This window comes from Desmodus rotundus, chromosome 5 (genome assembly GCF_022682495.2).
Source record: "Desmodus rotundus isolate HL8 chromosome 5, HLdesRot8A.1, whole genome shotgun sequence".
NCBI lineage: Eukaryota > Metazoa > Chordata > Mammalia > Chiroptera > Phyllostomidae > Desmodus > Desmodus rotundus.
Window position 1 is genome coordinate 62,549,468 of NC_071391.1, and position 19,664 is coordinate 62,569,131.

A 19,664-nucleotide genomic window follows, 5' to 3' on the forward strand; every position below is an offset into this window, starting at 1 on the left:
CTTAGGTGTTGTTCAGCAACACTCTTTTTTATTTTAAAGATGAAGTTTAGGTATGTTAAATAACATAATCTATGCTACAAAGATGGTAAGAGTCAGAGCTGATATTTGTCAGATCTTTTCTGGTTTGGTTCAAAGCACATGCTCCTATCTATGGCTCTACTGTATATCTGTTAAACTTTAATTTTTATTTTATTTATTTTTATTTTTTTGCACAGGCTCATCACGTAATAGAAGGGACTTGTATTATTATTTAAGGAGAATTCATATAGCTGTTGATTATATACAGCCATTTCTCAGCACTCATTTCTTTCCACTGAAACACATCATGATGAGCACGATAATGCCAAAACAAGATTTCTGATTCATCATCTAGGGTACAAATACACATTTAATTGATAGACACTTTATTGAGCTCAAAGCAGGATTAAGCATCTTTGCCTTTGGGGTACAGAGCTGAAGCAGGAAGCCAGGTAGGGGGAGACAGCACAGTTTTCCATCACAGGGAAGATGTGTCCCTCTGTAGTCCTGTAGTCCTGTCTTGTGGGCAGACTAACCCATGTTCTGTCGGTTGCCATAGCCCCTTGGATGGGTGTCCTTCCAGTCATCCCGCTGCTGAGCCTGGCGGAGTGTTTGCTCATCATCCTCGTACTTGTCTTCCTTGTCTTCCTTTTGTTCCTGATCTTCCTTTTCCTGAGCTGCTCTTTTTACCTCTGATGCTCTCTTGGCTATTTCCTGATCTGGTAATGCTCCAAATTTCTGATGCTGATCATACCACTCACTCACTGTCAGAGATGCCAAACTTGGATAACCAGCTCCAAATACTTTGGCTTGGGCTGCATTCCGAGCGAGAATGAAGGGTTTCACTGGAGGCCTGTCCTGCAGAGATGAGTGAGAAGTCGATGCCTCTTCAAATGAGTCTTTTTCTCCCAGGATCTTTATCTCCTCGTCAATGCTCTCTATCTCTTCTAAGCTGATACAAACCCACCTTCGGAGGTAAAGGAGGTAATATTCACGAACATGCTCATCGTCTACTTGACCACCTTCCATAGCAGATCTCATTGCAGACAACCTATGCTCCACCTCCTTCCTCTGTTTGTATCTCTCTATTTTAGCCTGTCTTTGAGATGCCATAAGAATGAGACTAGGATAGGCCGTGGGGGAACTAGCAGTGTTATTTTCAGCTGAGTTGTTCTTGGTTTGAGGCAACTCAAACTGTGCCACATGATAGCATTGGCACTGAGTTAAGTAGTTTAAGAAGTGTTCTCGAGCACACAGCAAATGATCTAGACGTTTGCTGGGGTTAACTTGTTTCATGGTGAGCGCACCTTGAAATGCTGGCACCATCAGGTACTTGAGGTCGGTGGAGGCAATCTCTTCCAAATCTTCATTTTGGCTGAACAAGTCGAGCTGTGATAACATTTCGGCAGCTGTCTTAAGGAGGTCTAGTCCCTTCAACACCTTGTCTTGGATTACCCGGGAAGTGGTGGGTTCAGCTGCTTCTTCCACTTCGTCCAGAAGTTGCTGGATGGTTTCGAACAGGTCAGGCAGCCGAGGTAGCAGTGAATATTCTTCTTCTTTGGCTGATGCCATCTTGGGAAAAGGAATAAATATTAATTTTTGTATTAAGCTTATTTTTAGCTGTATTATTAAGTTAATTAATTAAGTAAATAACCTATTACCCTTTGCAGTAATATTGTATGGGTAAAATTGAAGACATGAAGGTACTTTGAAAGAATTTTAAAATGGTACACAAATGTAGTATTTTATAATTCATCACTCCACTATACTGATCATTGTAAGATTTGAATTGCTATATTAAAATCTAATGATTGGATGTGAGCATGTAGTTATACATCCTCAGTGTTCTGCTGTTCATTCTGTTAGTATCCAACAATGATTTTTAATCAACTGGAAAGCTGAACAGGGCTTTGATAAAAGTCCCTCACATGTGAAATACTTTACTGAAGTTCATCAACAAATGACATTCTAAATTAAACTTTAGTTCATAAAATTCCTGTTCAGATAAAGAAATCATTCTTCTACCATGCATATAACAGGTTCTTGCAAGCATTATGAAACCATGCATTTGAAAATCTTACAGTAATTCTCTGATCTGCATACAGGTTTTTCCAAGATGACGAGAGAAACTATTCCTTTTCTGTATTCTGAGGAACAGTCACAGATTTTATAAAATGATCTACTGTCTTTCAATACAGACAAGAACAGTCTCTTCACTCTTCATCCCAGCCTGAATCCTCAGCCAATATTAAAAGTGCAACCTCATCATGCTTGATCCTATTTAATTAATGCCTTTCCCTCTCTTTTCTCATTCCAGCTCTTTATCCTTCCAGAAAATGACTTTTGCTATTTCAACTCTTGATACTAATTATATTCTTCACTTTTTTTTGTTAGCCCTATTTCATATTATAAGAAAATAATTTAAAACATACTGCATTAGAAACCATGAACATTTTTCTTAGCATCAACTGCAAGTATCGCACAATGAAAACATCACTATAATGAAAATATTATGGCACTACTTCATTATTAGGAAGGTATACAACTCAGGATGTATACCTCAGGCTTAGGTGCTACTTTAACTCCTTTGGTAGAACATTTAGTAAACTGTAGATAAAATATTTTCTCTATTTTATTTTTAACTTAATAAATTGCAATAATATCCTAGCTCGACCCCTGCCTATACTTTACCATAACTGATGGTTAGGGTATTTTTATTTTACTTTTAATTGTATTTCCAGAGGTCCTTGGCCACAGACCAAGTAAGATATCATATGGTGAGAGATTTCATGGAAGCTCCTCATTCTCTATACATTGTAAATACAAATAAAATAATAATATATGACTTTAAACCAGGGTAGTAAAGACTGTTACAATCAGTCACTGACACTGTTAGAGAAGTGGTAGAAGGAAAAGTTGGGGTTGCAGTGATGAGAAACTCCATCTCTTTCTGAGAACAGTATCACTGATCCAGAAGATCAACTAGGAGGGAACTGCTTACAGAGCAAGTTCAGCAAATCAGGGAAACTTCACAGCTCCCTTAAAGCCAATGCAAACACAGAAAAAGTAGCAGAAAAACAAAGAAGCATGTAAATATACTTGTCAAGTTCCATTGTCAGGAAGCAGCCTTAGGCAGAGATTTGGATGCAATCTGTAAGGTAGAGAAGGAAGCAGAATGGAGAAGGAGAGAGAACCAAGCAAGGACATGGTGTCAGGTGAATACAGTGTTGCTCTGATACACTGGGAATAGGCAAGACTCTATCGCAAGAGTCAATGGGCTATTTTTGTAAAGAGCTATATAGTCTTTCTTGCAACTACTCAACCCTGCTACTGTAGCATGTAATCAGCCATAGACAATAACATAAATGAGCCTGACTCTGTTCCAACAAAACTTTATTTACAAAAAAAGTCAGTGGGATGGATTTGACCAGGAACCATGGTTTGCTGACTGCTTCTCTAGAGTATAAATCACGTTACAGAATAGTGTACCCCACCCCAATCCAAGGAGTTTGGCCTTTTGTATTGTGAATCAATCAGTCATCTCCTATGGAGCTAGGTGGTGCCCATCAACCAGGAAAGTAGTTCACAAACTTCACTGTGAATCAGAATCATGTGAGACTCAACAAAACACAGATTTCTGGGCTCCACCCCTAGAGTGTCTGATTCAGTTTTTCTGGAATAAAGTCAGAATTTGCATTAGTAGCAAGTCTCCAGGTGAAATTAATGCTACTTTTGGGGATCCACTCTTTGTGATCACTGAGCTCAGATGATTCTCTGTAGGAGGAGTAGCTGTGAGCACTTTGCAGCCAACGCTTACAACAGCTAGAAGCCTGATGAACTTGCCTGGTAAAGAGTATTTCAGCAGAGCACTAATAGTGTCCAGCATAATACTTCTACAAGGTTACATAGTGGAAAGATATACATTTTTAAAAATATTCTTCTGAATAAGGAAATGTTTATTCATGCCATTCTCTTTTTGATGTCTGCTTATTTTTGAAATATAATAATAGCCTAACCTATTCTGATCAAACTATTTCTTAACATTGAGTTATATAACCTTCAGAGTATCTGTACTTATTTCTATTTGTCTTCCACCATGTGTTTATTGATGCAGCCCTTGGCATTGGTTGGCGTACTAATTTTTGTTAAATTGTAATGTCCTTGAGAGTACAGACCATGTTTTTGCCTAATTTTATAACTACCAAGGGAAGAAAATTCTATCACTCCATAGCTGCTTTGAATCAATTATTTCCCCAGGGAAAATAAAAATCATAGCATATAGAAAATAACAGTTTCTTTATTTAGTTCCTCCCATAAATTCTACCTTGTTTTTTATATTTCAGCTAGCATAAAATACATTCCCAAACAATTGACAGTAAGGGCATAAACTCTGAATCTCCCGATATTTGTTCTCATATGTATTATGCCCCAAGTATTAATGCCTTCCCATGAGCACTCTAATTCTGGCTCATAGATTCATTGCAAGGAGACCAAAGAAGAGGAAAAAAATCTTAATTTGTACCTTATGAATGCAGTTCTTTGAGCTGTCTACAGTTTGAGGAAAAAATATAGGTAACTTTGTCCTGAACTCTTTATCTATCAGGAGTGTCCAACCTTTTGGTGTCTCTGGGCCACACTGGAAAAAGAGCTGTCTTGGGCCACACATTAAATACATTGTGACATGTAATAATAAAAAAATCTCATAATGTTTTAAGTAAATTTATGATTTTGTATTGGGTTGCATTCATAGCCATCCTGGACACCATGTGACCCCCAAGGGCTGTAGGTTGGACACCCTTGATTGACTTATCTTTCTTAATACCCCTGAAGACAAACCAGAGAAATGTGGCTTGGGGTTGTGACTACTTAACTACATAAACCAGTGAAATTAAGTCTCCCTAACGGGTAATGAATGATAAGAGTTATTTCAACCTCAAGTGTTCAGATAATCACATACAAACACACAGTAGGCCACAGAGTACACAGCTAGTCAGGATGCTGGCTCAATTAGCCAGAGCTGATGGCAAATTGTAGGGCTGAATAAAATGAGGAATAATATATTACATAGATCAACACAATACGAACTATTATACTACAGCAAGTCCCAGCCAAAATATTTTAGGAAGCACTAAGAGTCAAATATCAAATGAATAACATCAAGACAAGTGCCAAATCAAAAGCCACAGGTAAAGCCAAATGCAAATTTATATTTTAAAAAAGGATAGGAAGAATTAGTATTCAAGAGCTCATAAAAAGGAAGGATAGACATAGGTAAAGACAAAAAGGAGAGAGAATAACTATAAGTGATCTGTTAGTTTTTATTTCTCAGAAGGTGTAGAGGCATGAATTAAAAATCAAAGGCATTATTTTATAAGGTTGAACTTCAGCATACATATCTTATAGTCACACTAAGCTTCTCCTAGATATATTAGCTAAAGAAACTTACAAATATATACCAGCAGATGTGACTAAGAGTATTCAAAGCAGAGCCATTCATAAAAATAAATAACTAGAAACAATCCAAATATCTATTTATAGGAGAATGGATATATTGTGCTATACACATATAATAGAATATTATACATCAGGGGAAATAAGTGAACTGTAGCTACATGTAATAATATAAATTAATCTTAAAAATATGATGCCGAGTGAAGAAAATGAGCCATATAAATCCTGCTTACACTTAAGTCATACAAAGCTGCAGGAAAATGTTGTTCCCATCCTAACGACAGCAACAAAAACCAGATAATATACAAGATCATAGTTTTTATTGAACCCATCAGGGAGCTGAGGTCATACCACAAGAACTGAATTTCCGTAAGAGGCAAGCCCCTCCAGGGAAAGACAAGGCATGGAAATTATTTTCCCTTTGCCAAAACACAAGAAAAAGAGGGGGCCACTCCAGAAGAAGGTAAGTATTAATAATCAGCTAAAGTTTTAACAAATTCCTAAAGGCCAAATGTGGGCTAGTTATGTACAGTTAGAATAACTCAGAGCCCAGATATAGGGCAGTTCATAATCACCCACCAGCTCTTCTCCACTGGGCTCCAATTGTGCTCTCATGAAAGATGAGGGACAGAACAGGAGATGAGAGAGATCTTCCTTCAGTGGCTCAGGTATTCAGAAGGTGAATAGCTTCTATTTGGATTCAGGTACAAAACAACAAACACTTTTGTAGACCATCTCTCACAAAAACCAAAAACCTTAAGCCACTCCAGGAAGGACAGCAACCCTCTACTACCTAGGGTCACATGAGAAGAGATAGAAGCAAAATCCATCTACTCCTGAAGAAAGACTATGACACTCCCCTTCCTGCCCCTAGAAAGACTATGACACTCCCCTCCCCTTCCTACAAATTTTCCCAGGTAAGGGCAGACACAAACTTTTCTTCCCCAGGGCAGTGAAAGGAAAATCTTTATGTGCTAGCATGCTGCACCAATACAAAGCAGAAGTCCACTACCCTAGGGGAGGGTCAAGAAATGCTTCTGCCTAGTACGTGCCACAGATACAAGGTAGAGGTTGCTTGATACAAGTGGAATTGGCAGGAACACTGGAAATGCTATATAAACAAGGCCCAGGTGCACAGGCCCCGGCTAAAGATAAGTCTGATCCAGAAGAACCAAAATATCTCCTGGTCCCACAACAAACCTAGCAGTAAGTAACAAGCAATAACAGTCCCTCCCCGAGGAGAAAGAGTGTGGAGAGAGACCCTTGCAACACAGGCATACTTGGAGTCCTGAAGGCTGACAGGAGAGCAGGAGCACAGAAAATAAACCCTTAGTGCTCCAGACCCCACAGGAAAATCAAGCTAATAGCCGTTCGTTCATGGAGGAACTTAAAGCCTGTGGTATATACTGAGAGTAACTATAGCAACAAGAAAACAGACACTCAATTGAACCAGTGACTAGATTGAGTCAACCCCCTACACTAACACTCTGAGCAAAGAGAAATGTCCATTCCCAAACATAAATGCTATTTACTCCATTCTCTACTGTCTACAAACAATGCCCTATATTCAATAAAAAAAGTATGAGACAGACAAGAAGCTAGAAAAAAATTATTGTCAAGGGATAAAGCAATAATTAGAATCAGACTCAGAGACAATTCAGTTGTTAGAACTATCAGAAACTTTAAAATAATTATAAGTAATATAGTAAAGGATCTAATGGAAAAGTTTTATGACATACATAAAAAGATGAGGCATTTTAGCAGAGATGGAAACTATTGAAAATGTCAAGTAGAAAAGCTATAAATAATAACCTGATATCAGAGATAATTCTTTCAAGTCATATCAGTAGACTGCATATAGCTGAGGGAAGAATTTGTGAACTTTTGGATAATTCAATGGAAATTATCCAAACTTAAGAGCAAAGGTGAAAGAGAGAGACAGGGAAAAGAGGGGAGGGGAAACAAAACAAAGGAGAGAGACAGAGAGAACACACACACACAGAGAATGAACCGGACCAGAGTATCTGAGAGCTGTGGAACAGTATCAAATAATCTAACATAAGTCCTTGGAGTTCAGAAAAGACCAGATTTTCTGTCAGAAGTTTTGTGAGTTAGAAGGCGATGAAACTCATAATTAATATATTCAAAGAAAATATACTGTCAACCCAGAATTCTACATTTAGCAAAGGTATATATCCAAAAGGAAGGGAAAACAAAGACTCTTCTCAGACTTCCAGTCAAGATGGTGGTGTAGGCAGACATGGCTCACCTCTTCGCACAACCACATCAAAATTACAACTAAAATATAGAACCATCACTCAGAACTAACTGAAATCGAGTTGAATGGAAGTCTGACAACTACGGAATTAGAGTAACCACATCCATCTGGACTTGTAGGAGGGGCACAAACATGGAACAGGCTGGTCCTATATCCACGTGTGGTGGATAAAGATTCAGGAGGGATATCTAGGGAGCTAGGAGTCCCAGCCCCACACCAGCACCCCCAGCCCAGGTTTCCAGTGCCAGGAAGGTAAGTCCCCACACTTCTGGCTGCAAAAAACAGTGGGGATTCAGTAGATGGAAGAACCTTTTGATGCCCCAAGCCGTTCCTCTTAAAGAATGCACACACAGACTCATCTACTCAAGACTCACTCTGTCTGGGCTCTGGTGACAGGGTGGTGGCTCAATGGGCACCAGTGGTGTGCAGAGAGAGGCTGAGGTGTCTGGCATCAAGGCAAGCAGAGGGCATTGTTCCTTTTCTGGGACCTCTCCAACAGAGCCAGCAGACTGGTGCAGTACCTAAGATTCTATCAACCTGGCTAACACTGTTTGACTCTCTTTGGAGATACCCAGAAACTCTACCCCACCCAACTTAAGGGCCCACACAAGCTGATATTCCATATGAATGGTCTTGGCTTTTCCATATGAATGGCTGATCTATCCTCTCAAACAAGCAGCAGCTGGCCTCAGTGAGCCCAGGCCAGGAACTAGCAGCTTAGATTCACAGCGTGGCTTCTCCTTGGACTCTCCAAGTCCAGCACAAGTATCTGCCATCTCTGATTGCCTTATAACTCAGGAGGTGTGGCCCTGGGTAAAACACAGGTGAGGGCTGATACCACCTGGGAAACCCCAAGGGTAAGCGCTCCCAGTGGACAACTACAGACCACATCAAGTGCCACCACTCTGCCCCTGCACAGCTGATCCTCCATGGAGGGTGGAGGGTGGTGGTCAGTGGTCATAGCCAGTCCTTACATCTGACTGGCCTGGGTAAATCCCTCCCATTCATCTGCCAACAGCAACCAAAGCTCAATTACAAAAGGAGGGTGCACTGAGCCTACATGAAGGGCACACCTCAAATACCCAGTTTGGGTGACAGGAGAGGCTGTGACACTGGACCCTATAGGACACCTACGACATTAGGCCACACTACCAAGACATAGAGTCAAAGCAGCTCTACCTAATATATAGAAACAAACACAGGGAGGTTGCCAAAACGAGGAGACAAAGAAACATGACCCAAATGAAAAAACAGATCAAAACTCCAGAGAAGGAGCTAACAAAATGGAGATACGCAATCTATTAGATGAAGAGTTCAAAACACTGTTTATGAGGATGCTGAAGGAATTTGGTGAGGACCTCAGCAGCAGAAAAAAGACCCAGTAAGAAAGGAAAGATAAACTAATTGAAATAAAGAACAATTTACAGGGAAACAACAGTACAGTGGATGAAGCTGAGAATCAAATCAATTAATTTGGATCCTAAGGAAGCAAAAAACAACCAATCAGAACAATAAGAAGAAAAGAGAATCCAAAAAAATGAAGGTAGTGTAAGCAGCCCATGGGACAACATCAAGCATTCCAACATTCACTTCATAAGGGTGCCAGAAGGAGGGAAAAAAAGAACAAGAAATTGGAAATTGATTTGAAAAAGTAATGAAAGAAAACTTCCTGATTTGGTTAAGGAAGTAGACATGCAAGTCCAGGAAGCACAGAGAGTCCCAAACAAAGAGGCCCACACCAACACACATAATAATTAAAATGCCAAAGTTTAAAGATAGAGTTGGAAGGGCATGTATGTAAGAATAGGTGAGAGGTGAGGGGATTAAGAAGTACAAATAGGTAGTTACAGAATAGTCTTGGGGATGTAAAGTGCAGTACAGGAAAGGGAGTAGCCAAAGAACTTACATTCATGACCCGTGGGCATGAACCAGGGTGGGGGGATTGCCTGAAGGAGTAAGGGGTGCTGGGCACAGGAGGGTAAAGGGGGAAAAATCAGGACAACTGTAAGAGTATAATCAATAAAATATAGTTTTAAGAAAATACTCTTTTCAGACAAACAAAAGCTGAGACAACATAATGCCAGCAGATCTGGACTGCAATAAATTTTAAACAGAGTTCTTGGGCAGAGAAAGATGGTATCAAATGCAAATTGGATCTGCATAGAGAAAGGTAAAGATCAGAAATGGTAAAAATTAGAGTAAATATGAAGTTTAATTATTTTTTCTTATTAACTTTTAAAAAGCACATATGGTAACAATTATTATTGGGTTTATAACATAAGAGAATTAAGATGTATGACAACAATGGTAAAAGAGTGGGAGGGAAGAAATGAAAGTTTTCTCTGAAAGGTTCGTACACTCCATGTGAAGTGAAATAATATAATGTGAAGATAGACTACAATGATTTAAAGACACACTGTAAACATTTGAGCAATCACCAAAAAAATTATAAAGGAGCTTTTACTAAAAAAACAAGTGGAGGTGAAATAGAATCTAAAAATATTCAATTAATCAAAAAAAAGGTACAAAAACAGACCAGAGAAATACAAGGTAAGAAGGTATACTTAAATTGAACCATACATATAATTACATGAAATGTAAATTGTCTGAATTCTTTAATTTAGATAATGATAATTCGCAGAAACTAAACTACAACATGATAGCATTTTTACAAGCCTCAATAAATGAGTAAAACTAAACAATATCCTTTCTAGAATGTGGGTCCACATACTTATATAACTTTTAAATTTTGAATGATAAAATTCACAATACAGATAATTTCTGGAAAGAGAGAGAGAGCACAGGATCGCAGCTTCATTAATTTGGTGAAATTCTGGGTCTTGAGTTGGTTGTTGAGTGTATACTGCATTTCTATGCTTTTACATTCTCAAATATATTACTTACATTTTGTGATATGTGTTAAATACTTCAAAAAGAAAACTGTTAAACAACTAAATATAGAAAAGTACCTCAAAATAAGCTAGACTGATTTTGAAAAAGCAAAGGTAGAAAGGGCTTCTAAATTATGCTAAAGTGAGAGATTCCATAAAAATTTATTTCAACAAAAATTTCTTGAATATATATTCCACATGCAAGATGCTGAGCTATTCAGCGGATATAAAATCATGAATAAGTCACCATTCCCAACTTGGATAGCTTACAACACAGTGGAGGACCTCACTGTCAAATCTCTATCTAAAAATAATATGTTGTTTGAATGTGTTTTAAAAGAACACAATGGCGGGGCACAAAGAGTCAGTGGAGATAGAGATGAAACAATATTGGCCATGTGTTGATGGCTTTTGAAGTTCTGATGGATACAAGGTGTTCATTATACTATTTTCCACATCTACATATATTTGAAATTTCTCCCAATGAAAAGTAGGTTTGCCTTGTTTTATTTTATTTTATTTTTTTACAAAAACTATCTGGTTCAGTACTTTTAAAATCAAATAATAAGATGAAGAATTGGTTAACTTTTTGGTCAGCAGTAAAAAACTAGGTGACAGTTTCATGATTCCAAAGTTTTGGACAGGCTAGAACAATGAGCTAAATAAAAAAAAAAAGAAAGAAAAAATATAATTAAAAAGGAAGCAAGAAAAAGAAATAAAAGGCATACACATTGGAAAGGAAGACATAACTGTCTCTACTTGCAAATGACATGGTTTGTCTATACACACAATCTCTCAAAGAAGCTTCAAAAAAGCTACTAAAACTAATTAGTGAGTATCAAGGTTGAAGGGTACAATGTCAGTGTAAAATTTAGTATTTCTCTATACTTGTACTGAATAGTCACAATTCAATTTTTGAAGTACTATTTTCAATAGCACCCAAAAAAGAAGTATCTATGTAAAATCTTACCAAATGAATGAATGCAAGATCTGTATGCTAAAAGCTATAAAACACTGATGAAAGAAATCAAGAAGGATCTAAATTAATGGAGCAATCTAACAGTTCACAAACTGGAAGGTTCAAAACTGTTAATCTGTCAATTATCCACAAACTGATGTGTAGAGTCAACATAATCCCAATCAAAATTCCAGAAATTTTTTTTAGAAATAATAAACTCATTCTAAAAATTCATATAAATAGGCAAATAAAATAGAAGTCAAAATATTTTGAAACAAGAGAACAAAGTTGGAAGTTTCACATTGATTTCTAAATTTACTATAAACCTGCAGTCTTTTTTTTAAAATTACTTTACTGTTGTTCAATTACAGTTGTCTGCATTTACCCCCCACCGCTCCCCTCCCACCCCAGCCATCCTTCCCTCCCTCCCTTGCTTCCACCCCCCTTGATTTTTGTCCAAATGTCCTTTATAGTTGTCCCTGAAAACCCTTCCCCTCATACCCCCCATTCTCCCCTCCCAACTCCCTTCTGGTTACTGTCAGATTGTTCTGAATTTCAATGTCTCTGTATAAACCTACAGTCTCATGTGGGAGACAGGACAGACATATAAGTAAGTGGAACAGAATAGAGACTCTTGAAATAGATGCACCCATATAATACCAATTTTTTATAAGGGTGCTAAGTCAGTCCAATGGAGAAAGGAAAGTCATTTCAACAAATGGTGTTGAGACAATTGAGTAACAATAGGTAAACATATTTTTAAATGAACAGTCTATCCATACCTCTCACTCTGTATAAAAATAAACTGAAAATCAATCACAGACCTAAATGTAAAACCTAAAACTATACATCTAAAAGATAAAAGAAAATCTTTGTGTTGAGTTAAACAATGATTTCTTAGATACAACAGCTAAAGCACAGTCCATTAAAGAAAACAGTTGAAAAATTAGACTTCATCAAAATTAAGAACATCTACTCTTCAAAAAACAATGTCCACGTGTTAGATAGGTGGTGGAGAAAAAAGGAACTCTTAGGTGTTGCTGGTGGGAATGTAAACTGGAGCAGCCACCATGAAAAACAATATGGGGGTCCCTCAGACAATTAGGAATAGAGTTACCATATGACCCAGCAACCCCTTTTCTATGTATCTACTCCAAAATTTTGTAAACATTTATTCATAAAGATCTATGTACTCCTGTTTATTGCAGCATTATTCATAGTGGCCCAGACATTGAAACAAGTGAAGTGTCCTTTGGTAGATGACTGGAGAAAGATGATGTGGTACATACATACAATATACTACTACTCATCCATAAGAAAAGATGAAATACTGCCACTTAGGAAAACATGGATGGATTGTGAGAATAGTATGCTAAGGAAAATAAATCAGTCAGAAAAGTAAAATACCTATGATTTCACTCATTTCTGGGATATTAAACAAAGCAACAAATGAACCAACAAGACCAATTTCATAGATACAGACGACAATACGGTGGCTACCAGAGGGAAAAGGGGGTGGGAAATAGTATAAAGGGGGTCAAATATATGTGACAGATGGAGAGGTGACTTTAGGAGGTGAATACACAGTGCAATATACAGATGATGTGTTATAGAATTGTGCACTTGAAACTTACATAATTTTATTAATTAGTGTCACCCCAATAAATTTAATGAAAAATTGTTTAGTAAAAGATAATGTCAGGAGGCTGAAAACACAAGCCAAAGACAGGGAGAAAGTATTTGCAAATCATATTTCTAAAAAAAGCACAAGTATCTCAGCTGGGGAATGGACAAACCTGACTGCAGCATTTCTGTACAATGGAATACTACTTAGCAGTAAAAAGGAACAAACACTTGCTACATGCAACAATGTAACTGAGTCTCCAACGCATTGTACTGAATGAAAGAAGCCATTGTCAAAAGCCTACATACTGTGATTTCATTGAAATGACATTCTTACAGGGGCAAAACTATATGAAAAGAAAACACATCAGTGGTTGCCAGACTGGGGAGCAGGAGACTGTGTGACTACAGAACCTCACCAGGGAAAATTTTTGAGCAATAAGACTGTGAACATGATTGCAGAAGTGTTTACATACTATACAAATTTATTAAAACTAGCAGAACTACAAAGTAAGTAAATTTTACTCCATGCAAATTATACCCCAATTTTGGGGGGTATAACCCCCAAAACCCCTCCCAAAATATAATTGGAGTAACTTCAAAATATTTTGTTTTACAAAACACCTAAATAAAAAAATAATGAAGAATATATAGTTGCATATGTATCCATGCAGAAAAAGTATAAAAAATAATTATGAATTCAATATGAGTAAACTCCTAGGCATGGTTGCCCCCAAAGTCAATTTACTTAATAGATACAGAGAATTTAAAATATAGTAGGGAGTAATACTGTTATTCTGTACCATCTGGAGGTCATACGTAGTGCAGTTTCAGACCTGAGGCACGGAGGTAGGACTATGAAGTATGTACCAATATACAAATGGAAGAGCCTTTTCCCAGCCAGTGTGAATTCACCACCATGGAAGTTGTTCAAGCAGAGAATACGGAGATCAATTTTGAAGTGACTTATAAGTCAGAGCTTTAGGAATTGCTACCTTCCTTCCTTCCCCCCAAACACCAATAAAGCAACTACCTGGCCCACTAACTGTAAAAACACAGGAACGTGATAGTGAACAGATAGATTCCACTCATTTTTTATTTTTACTAATCCTGTTTCATCATCTGTGGAGAGTACACCTTGACTCTCAGTTATGCACAATGAAGATACTACTGCTTACCTTTAACTCCGCCTCTCCTCCCTCCCAAGGACAATGCTTCTACTATCAAGATTAAATTGGTCCAAATTGGTGCAATTGTTAATGCAATAGCTTTATTTCCTTCACATTTGGACCATGACTTCTCATAAAACTTTAATTTTCCAGGAGTTTCTAATTGCCTTTATTTCCTTCTTGATATAATGTTGCTTCTCTAATATTGCCAGTTTGCCTCTGATTATTCTTTCTATTGCTTACAATCCACTTCATTTTTTTATGAACAGTGTCTTCGTAGAGACTTCTGTCTTTTGCAATTTAAAAGTTATGTTTTTAGACCTCTGCACAAATTGTACTTACAGGATATATTTTAATCATACTTTTTAGTCCCATAGTTTAAAAATGTTTTAATCTTTTTTCTTAGTTTTCACCAAAATTTCACTAGAGGTGCATTATTAGAAAGGTATCATAAATCTGTAGTAAGAAGGGTATAGCCTTGAATATATGGAATGTTTTTATTTTGTCCTCTGAAATAACTTGGCTGGGAATGGAATTCTAGATTCAAAATAGTTTTCCATCAGAATATTCAAGCTGGCATTCTGTTGTCATCCACCAGCAAGTGCTGTTGAAGGGGATTTCCGCTCATTCGGCTCTCATTCCTTGCCCCCGTTTTCTTTTCCTCTCCAGTAGCTTTAAAGCCCTCCTCTTTTTCTTTGATATTTTGAAATTTCACGATGATTTACCTCAGTTTATCCATCAGGGCCCCCATACGCATAGTTGGCTGTGTGTTTGTAAACTCAGGAGTTTTCCAGGCAAAATCTTTAACTGGCCCCCCTACTGAAAGGGCAAAGAGAGACTGAAGACTCAGGTCACTCCAGATTGGTAGGTTGTGGGTTTAATAAGCAAGAGAACTTACACACAAGGCTTGTCTTGGGACACTGCAAGATGAGCGGCTCTCTGCACCTGCCTACCATAATCTTAAAAGTTTATAATATATAGAGACCTTAACTGGGTTCAGTCATGTATACTGTCTAGAGACCCTCAACGACACATCATTCTGTCAAGACTGTGCCCTTGAAAATGTCTTTGGCTCTGGCAACACGGGAAAAATGTATATTCCAAGAAAGGTTTGTGGGGGGAAGGTAAGGAGCCTCAGTTGCCCAGGTCTACTAGCTCATGGGTCAATGGGTGGTCACATCCTCTAGATGACCTCTAGATGACATTCAAATTAACAAAAGTGTTGAGGAGGATTTAATATGGAGTATAGTTACAAATGTGTTGGGGCTGGGAGGTGTAAAGGAACCACAAGTGATAATGCCATAAATCAGGATTAGGATTTGCAAAGCCATTACCACCCCTAAACCCTAAAGGACAAGTAAAAATAGGCTCACCAGAGTCATACACAGAAGACTATTTGGGGAGCAGCTGTGACTTGTGTTGGAGAAGCACAATAAGCCTGAAGAGACTCCACAAAGAAGGACCCAGGGGAGTAAATACCAAGTCCACCTTTCTGGCTTCCTCCCACCTCTAACTAGGACTCCCATTGGCCAAATCCACCCAAAGGCTCAGGAGATTGGGACCAGAGGACATCATCCATCCTATTAGAATATGGTAAATGGTGGAAATTTAATGTAGAGGGACAAAGAGAAGGTAGTGACTGTAGTTTTGCACTGATATCCACACTGACACAATGTATACTATACAGAAAGAAAAAAAAAAACCCAGATTTTGTTAAATATTTTAATTAAGGTGAAGAATGAATGCATATTACATTTATTGACTTAAAATGCACAGAACATTAAAACACTTAGCTTTTGAATAAAGAGGTAATAAATAGTAATGACCAAAAAATTTTAGAATTTATGCTTATTTTGAAATACACTGGAGTTTTTTTAAAGACCCTATTGGGATTCTGTGTTACAATTTAAAGTAACATAATGTGTGAATAGAAGCCTTTATTGTTACTTTATATTGCTGTTTAGTCTTGAGTTTTTTAATGTCAAGAGATGTTTAAACAGCAATCAAGTTCTTTCTGTCAGAGAGAGTAGACCATATAAATTCCCATACTCTTTTGAGTTAGGGAGACCAACTCCAACCCAAAGATGGTATTCTAACTCCACCACCCACCAGCTAATTGAACTTAGGCACATTACTTCTGAATTTCACATCACTCACCTACAAAATAACACATTAGATTATTATAATTGAGATAATTCTGAAAATACCTTACTGTCAAGCCACTACATCAGGAAGACCTTTTCTCACACATTTACAGTCTATTAGAGAAGGACAATTAAATAGGGAAGTATTTAAACTAAAATAAATGTATAGGAAGTGTTAGACTGGGGAATGTCAAGGATCTATGGGGCAGAAAGTAAGAAAACCTTATTTTGATAGAGGGCAGGTATAGCAGTGAGTATGACAAGTGGAAGAGGCCAAGAAAAATGTGTTGAAAAATAATGTGCCTGGCATGTGATTAGTCTAAAAAAATGTTAGCAAATATTACTCAGTCAGTACAGTGTCAGGTACAAATGTAATCAGTAGATTGACTAAATGAGACTCAGGGGGGCAATAAAGGAGTCCCCGAACTCCAAATGGGCATTCAAATGCATTCTGTGGGGTTTGTTCTTCCCCCACTATTCAATAAAATCTCAGGCAGTTTTCATAACTTGCACATTCCCTTTTAGATGATATGTACATACTAAATACATACACACATACATACATACCTATATACCTATACTGGGTACTATCAGTCCAAAAAATAGTCTTGTTTCAGTAATTAACATGTCTATTTCAGTGAACATTATTCAAAATTAAAGCCTCTCTTCTCCACTAGGAGGATGGGTATTGGTTGCTGACATGACTTTCAAATTGGTCTTTGCATGGAGGGCTAAGGAGAAACAAAAAGGAGGCAGACCAGACCACATGAGTAGATGGCAGGTTTAGTTAACAAAGGAACTTAAATGAGACTTGTTTCGTGTGGCCCGCCTTCTGTAGCTGCAAAGTGAGTAATCACCGCATCTGCCCATGAGATTCTTGAGTATACCAGGTCTGTCCAGAAAAAGTCCAATCATTGTTAATATAACGAGAACAGTTTGCGTGACACTGGTATAACCTGGAAGCCAAGGAGAGTGGACTGGAATGTGCATGCGTGAACAATGATGACTTCACTGTGCTAGGCAGTGGGGGCGGTACACGCTATTGAGTGAGCATGTGTACTGTGTGGCTGTCGCATTGAAAATGACTGAGCCAGTAGAGCAACGAATCTGCATCAAATCTTCAGTTAAGTTTGAACATTCCTCCACAGAAACTATTTGGATGATTCAGCAGGCCACAGCTGTGAGCAACTGGTGATTGGCAGCTTTATCACAACAATGGGCCCGGTCACACATCACATCTAGTGAAGAGTTTTTTTGTGAAACATCAAATCATCCAGGTGACTCAGCCCACTACAGCCCATATTTGGTGCCCTGCAACTTCTGCCTTTTCCCAAAACTAAAATCACCTTTGAAAGGGAAGAGATTTCAGACCATCGATGAGATTCAGGAAAATACGATGGGGCAGCTGATGGTGATTGGGAGAACTGTGTGAGGTCCCAAGGTGTACACTCTGAAGGGGACTGAGGTGTCATTGTTCTGTGTACAATGTTTCTTATATCTTCTTCAACAAATATCTCTATTTTTCTTAATACATGGCTGGATACTTTCTGGACATACCTCATATACAGAGGCCAGTCACATATGCCACCTATATAGTCTCAGGAACACCTTACTCTCCCAGGCTGTGTCCTTGAAAATGGCTCCAACTGTGGGAACGGTGGCTGGAACGTACATTCCAGGGACAAGGGTGGGAGTGAGGAGCCTCTGATTGCCCAAGCACAGCTCTCAAGTCACTTGGCTGTCACATCTTTTTCCAATAACCTCTTCCAACAATAGGTTAGCTATTTCTTACTTTCCCACCTCATTTCTACCAGCCCTGGTCTGCACAGGCTCTTCCAGGATAGAAGCCAAGAAAGAGAAAAGAGGCAAGGGACAGAAAAAGTGTTACTTACCTGATATTAGTAATCTACTCTTGGTTTCCTTTGGACTCGTTTGCAGGCTTAAATGTCAGTAAAAGGTGTCTGCCACCAATCTTATGCCAACAGGAGTCCCCAGTCTGGGGTGCAGTAAAGGGAGAAACTTTATTCAGGCAAAAAGTTTACAAACCAGAGAAATGCAGCCTCCTGAAGAAACTGAAAGTGCTCCCATGGAGACAAAGGGAAGGCCCCTTTTTATAGAGGAAGTTCCTTTCCTAGTCCCTGATTGGTCCATTTTTATGTAAATGAGGAATCCAAATTTATAAAGTCTGATTGGTCCATTTAGCACTGTTCTGATTGGTCAGAATCATACATTCTGATTGGTTGTTATAGAGCTACTCTGATTGGTCAGTAAAGATGCAAATGAGGATATAGTTGTACAATTCTGATTGGAAGGGGAAGGTCTCAGCTCATTGGTCAAAAGACGATCCAGGAACTCTTTTATAAGGGTTGGCCCAGACTGCAGGGGAACTACTGCAGACTGGCAGCTCAGTCTGTAGCTTTTTCTGTGAGAGGCCTCTGTCAGCAATGACTGCTAGACTCCAGTTATAAATTTTTGCCCAGTTAACCATTAGGAGTCCTTCTTAGCAGACATATTCCTTCTCAAGGTCCACAAAAACTAAGTCTCTTTGGGACTGACAGAAGTTTAAACTCTTTTTCTGGGGTTCTTCATAGCATCATTATTAGGATTTTTCACGTGGATTCCCATAACAGAAACAATGCCTCATCTATCTAGTCCCTTAAAATCCTCACATGTCAGTGATCTACTCTGCACAAACTCTCCCTTTTGAGGACTCATCACTCTTCCTTATTAGAGGAAGCTATTTTAAAACATCTCTGGACAGATTTTGTCTCTTACTGTCTCACTATCTGCTGTTAGGCAAACCTCAGCCATCCTTTGCTCAGACAGACTCTGGGAGTTCAGGTTTCCCTAAGACTACCACCTCTCCTCACTCTGCTGTAGACACATCTAACCCACCGTAGACTCATAAATTTGGGTCTTGACCTAGGGCTACAGAAAACAGAAGTCAATCTCTTAGAGTGGTTTGCTTCAAGCAACTCCCACTCAATTTGGGGTGAGTGTGAATAGAGTGGGGGCTAATATAAGAGAAAATGCCTTGGCACTGCTCCACATGCATTCTCTAATTAACACTTTATAATTCTTTTTATGATGGCATTGATTAGAGGTTTACAAAACTGGAGTTTGAACATTGTT

General features: G+C 38.3%; 1 pseudogene; it reads right to left on the bottom strand.

The window, feature by feature from the left end:
* Positions 1–447: 447 nt before the first annotated feature.
* Positions 448–19,664, bottom strand: part of LOC112300557 (immunoglobulin-binding protein 1 pseudogene) — a 41,012-nt pseudogene continuing 21,795 nt past the window's right edge.